The sequence below is a fragment of the Schistocerca piceifrons genome, unplaced genomic scaffold (genome assembly GCF_021461385.2).
Source record: "Schistocerca piceifrons isolate TAMUIC-IGC-003096 unplaced genomic scaffold, iqSchPice1.1 HiC_scaffold_391, whole genome shotgun sequence".
In the NCBI taxonomy this organism is placed as follows: domain Eukaryota; kingdom Metazoa; phylum Arthropoda; class Insecta; order Orthoptera; family Acrididae; genus Schistocerca; species Schistocerca piceifrons.
Window position 1 is genome coordinate 27,501 of NW_025728616.1, and position 5,000 is coordinate 32,500.

At 52.2% G+C, this 5,000-nt stretch overlaps 1 non-coding gene across 1 annotated transcript in view; it reads right to left on the bottom strand.

Annotated features, from left to right (window-relative positions):
• Positions 1-1,190, bottom strand: part of LOC124747775 — a 1,909-nt gene extending 719 nt beyond the window's left edge. Inside the window, exon 1 of the ribosomal RNA XR_007011552.1 lies at positions 1-1,190. This exon is cut by the window's left edge and continues 719 nt beyond it. This is a non-coding gene — a ribosomal RNA (small subunit ribosomal RNA).
• Between the last annotated feature and the right edge of the window lie 3,810 nt (positions 1,191-5,000).

Below are 5,000 nucleotides of genomic sequence, written 5' to 3' on the forward strand. Positions count from 1 at the left end.
TTGGTTTCCCGGAGGCTGCCCGCCGAGTCATCGGAGGAACTGCGGCGGATCGCTGGCTGGCATCGTTTATGGTTAGAACTAGGGCGGTATCTGATCGCCTTCGAACCTCTAACTTTCGTTCTTGATTAATGAAAACATACTTGGCAAATGCTTTCGCTTCTGTTCGTCTTGCGACGATCCAAGAATTTCACCTCTAACGTCGCAATACGAATGCCCCCGCCTGTCCCTATTAATCATTACCTCGGGTTCCGAAAACCAACAAAATAGAACCGAGGTCCTATTCCATTATTCCATGCACACAGTATTCAGGCGGGCTTGCCTGCTTTAAGCACTCTAATTTGTTCAAAGTAAACGTGCCGGCCCACCGAGACACTCAATAAAGAGCACCCTGGTAGGATTTCAACGGGGTCCGCCTCGGGACGCACGAGCACGCACGGGGCGGTCGCACGCCTTCGGCTCGCCCCACCGGCAGGACGTCCCACGATACATGCCAGTTAAACACCGACGGGCGGTGAACCAACAGCGTGGGACACAAATCCAACTACGAGCTTTTTAACCGCAACAACTTTAATATACGCTATTGGAGCTGGAATTACCGCGGCTGCTGGCACCAGACTTGCCCTCCAATAGATACTCGTTAAAGGATTTAAAGTGTACTCATTCCGATTACGGGGCCTCGGATGAGTCCCGTATCGTTATTTTTCGTCACTACCTCCCCGTGCCGGGAGTGGGTAATTTGCGCGCCTGCTGCCTTCCTTGGATGTGGTAGCCGTTTCTCAGGCTCCCTCTCCGGAATCGAACCCTGATTCCCCGTTACCCGTTACAACCATGGTAGGCGCAGAACCTACCATCGACAGTTGATAAGGCAGACATTTGAAAGATGCGTCGCCGGTACGAGGACCGTGCGATCAGCCCAAAGTTATTCAGAGTCACCAAGGCAAACGGACCGGACGAGCCGACCGATTGGTTTTGATCTAATAAAAGCGTCCCTTCCATCTCTGGTCGGGACTCTGTTTGCATGTATTAGCTCTAGAATTACCACAGTTATCCAAGTAACGTGGGTACGATCTAAGGAACCATAACTGATTTAATGAGCCATTCGCGGTTTCACCTTAATGCGGCTTGTACTGAGACATGCATGGCTTAATCTTTGAGACAAGCATATGACTACTGGCAGGATCAACCAGGGAGCTGCGTCAACTAGAGCTGAGCAGCCGGCCGCCCGGGAGTGTGTCCCGGGGGCCCGCGCGAACACGCAAGCGTCCGCTCAATCATTCTGCAAACAGGAGGAGGCTGAGCTCCCCTGCACAATACACCTCGAAACCCTCTCAGGTCCCGGCGGCGCGCAGCGCCGTCCCAAGTACTTGGTCGGGTTCGAGAGAGGCGCAATCGCCCGGAGTTAGGCGAGTAGACGCTTTCGGTGCGACCACCCGTGCTCCCAACTGAGCTTGCCGCTGCCGACAGAGGCCCGGGAGCGTGCTGTCGTGGCATTGCCGGCGGGAGACAACACGCGCCACCTACGGTGACCGGCAGCTCCAACGCCAGCGCCACAGAAGGACAAAAGCCCCACTTGGGTGCCGAAGCGAACTCTCCCAGCACAGCGCACGCGCCAACACATCCGCACAGCTGCGATACAAACCACCAGCGAGAACCGCTGGGGCGACCGAGCAGCAGACGGCGTCGCGGCGCCGAGCGCCGGGCGGCAGCGCATCCTCAACGCACACAGTCCTCAATCGGACCAGCACACTGAAGATGTCCACCGCGCTTCGCACCGGGCCCGCGAGGACCTACTTTGGCCGCACGGCGCCGCGCGCAGGGTGCGCCGGCGCGCAGCTGCGACGCCTGCCGCGTCCGTCGGCCGGCGCGCCTGCCACTGGCCGCCCCCACCAGCCGGCTGTAGCGCGTGCGCCCACGCACCGCGCGGCCAGCACGCCGGGAGGCGCCCCCTCACCGGCCGGGGACGGTCCCACCCAGCCACCGCCGCGTATCGCTTCACACCCAGATGCCGTTCAGTTTCGTCGGCATGGTGGGTATCGCTGGAACAACCGGTTAGTACCTCAACCTATCGTCGCCATCACCGATTCACCCCTAGCGAGAACAACCGCACCACAACAGGTTACCATTTGTTCATTTGCGTAACTTCACCAGAAAACGCAGGCGTCCATCGCCATTTGCAACTTCCACGATTATTGCATGCCTGTGTCAGGTGTCACGCCACACTACGTCTGCCCACATACACGCAACAAAATGTGCACGCCTAGACAATACGTGGAAGGTGGCCCCCGTACGTATGCGATGTCCATTGCTCGAACGACTGTCAACCGGCCTCTGTAGCATGTCGCAGATATGGAACGCGGTGCACCATGCCATCACGGTGTGTGAGGAGAGACGACTAGGTCCGAATACATCAACAGACAGCTCATGCTGATCGCCATCCACGGCGTCCGTTCCTCCCACACGTCTCTATGGCGTACCACACTGCAATCCAGCTCTCATAGGGAGACGACACGTAGCTGCGTGCACAATATTTGCACTGTATGGTCCGCCGTTTTTGGGCGCAGTCGTTGTACGGTCACACATGTGCCACGATGTATCATTCAGTACATAAGGACGAATGTGCAGTACAGATTGTGGTTTACGCGTACGACATTAGCGGACAGTTGACACAGGCCGCACCACAACGTAGCCTGAGTACGTCGCATGCGGAGGGCATTGAACATGCAAAGTTCTCACCAACCAGCTTGCGAAGGCAGGGGGCAAGGTGGGGACGTGGGGAGGGGCGGCATGTACGTCCTGCTGCCATCCACATTACAGTGTACAGCAGGAGCATGTGGAAAGTGAGCAAGACTTGCAAGGTGTTTAACATGAAGCGATACACAGGGGAGCGGGGAGTGCGAGTAGCGAACTATATTGCGAGGGTTGCGGGTGGGCAACACTACACTAATTGAACGAGTCGTATAACAATTACAGAGCAGGTTTAGGCGACAACGTGGGTTACGTTAGGCGACAACGTGGGTTACGTTAGGCGACAACGTGGGTTAGGTTAAGGCACGACGTGGGTTAGGTTAAGGCACGACGTGGGTTAGGTTAAGGCACGACATGGGTTAGGTTAAGGCACGACATGGGTTAGGTTAAGGCACGACATGGGTTAGGTTAAGGCACGACATGGGTTAGGTTAAGGCACGACATGGGTTAGGTTAAGGCACAACATGGGTTAGGTTAAGGCACGACATGGGTTAGGTTAAGGCACGACATGGGTTAGGTTAAGGCACGACATGGGTTAGGTTAAGGCACGACATGGGTTAGGTTAAGGCACAACATGGGTTAGGTTAAGGCACAACATGGGTTAGGTTAAGGCACAACATGGGTTAGGTTAAGGCACAACATGGGTTAGGTTAAGGCACAACATGGGTTAGGTTAAGGCACAACATGGGTTAGGTTAAGGCACAACATGGGTTAGGTTAAGGCACAACATGGGTTAGGTTAAGGCACAACATGGGTTAGGTTAAGGCACAACATGGGTTAGGTTAAGGCACAACATGGGTTAGGTTAAGGCACAACATGGGTTAGGTTAAGGCACAACATGGGTTAGGTTAAGGCACAACATGGGTTAGGTTAAGGCACAACATAGGTTAGGTTAAGGCACAACATAGGTTAGGTTAAGGCACAACATGGGTTAGGTTAAGGCACAACATGGGTTAGGTTAAGGCACAACATGGGTTAGGTTAAGGCACAACATGGGTTAGGTTAAGGCACAACATGGGTTAGGTTAAGGCACAACATGGGTTAGGTTAAGGCACAACATGGGTTAGGTTAAGGCACAACATGGGTTAGGTTAAGGCACAACATGGGTTAGGTTAAGGCACAACATGGGTTAGGTTAAGGCACAACATGGGTTAGGTTAAGGCACAACATGGGTTAGGTTAAGGCACAACATGGGTTAGGTTAAGGCACAACATGGGTTAGGTTAAGGCACAACATGGGTTAGGTTAAGGCACAACATGGGTTAGGTTAAGGCACAACATGGGTTAGGTTAAGGCACAACATGGGTTAGGTTAAGGCACAACATGGGTTAGGTTAAGGCACAACATGGGTTAGGTTAAGGCACAACATGGGTTAGGTTAAGGCACAACATGGGTTAGGTTAAGGCACAACATGGGTTAGGTTAAGGCACAACATGGGTTAGGTTAAGGCACAACATGGGTTAGGTTAAGGCACAACATGGGTTAGGTTAAGGCACAACATAGGTTAGGTTAAGGCACAACATATGTTAGGTTAAGGCACAACATAGGTTAGGTTAAGGCACAACATGGGTTAGGTTAAGGCACAACATGGGTTAGGTTAAGGCACAACATGGGTTAGGTTAAGGCACAACATGGGTTAGGTTAAGGCACAACATGGGTTAGGTTAAGGCACAACATGGGTTAGGTTAAGGCACAACATGGGTTAGGTTAAGGCACAACATGGGTTAGGTTAAGGCACAACATGGGTTAGGTTAAGGCACAACATGGGTTAGGTTAAGGCACAACATGGGTTAGGTTAAGGCACAACATGGGTTAGGTTAAGGCACAACATGGGTTAGGTTAAGGCACAACATGGGTTAGGTTAAGGCACAACATGGGTTAGGTTAAGGCACAACATGGGTTAGGTTAAGGCACAACATAGGTTAGGTTAAGGCACAACATAGGTTAGGTTAAGGCACAACATAGGTTAGGTTAAGGCACAACATAGGTTAGGTTAAGGCACAACATAGGTTAGGTTAAGGCACAACATAGGTTAGGTTAAGGCACAACATAGGTTAGGTTAAGGCACAACATAGGTTAGGTTAAGGCACAACATAGGTTAGGTTAAGGCACAACATAGGTTAGGTTAAGGCACAACATAGGTTAGGTTAAGGTACAACATAGGTTAGGTTAAGGTACAACATAGGTTAGGTTAAGGTACAACATAGGTTAGGTTAAGGTACAACATAGGTTAGGTTAAGGTACAACATAGGTTAG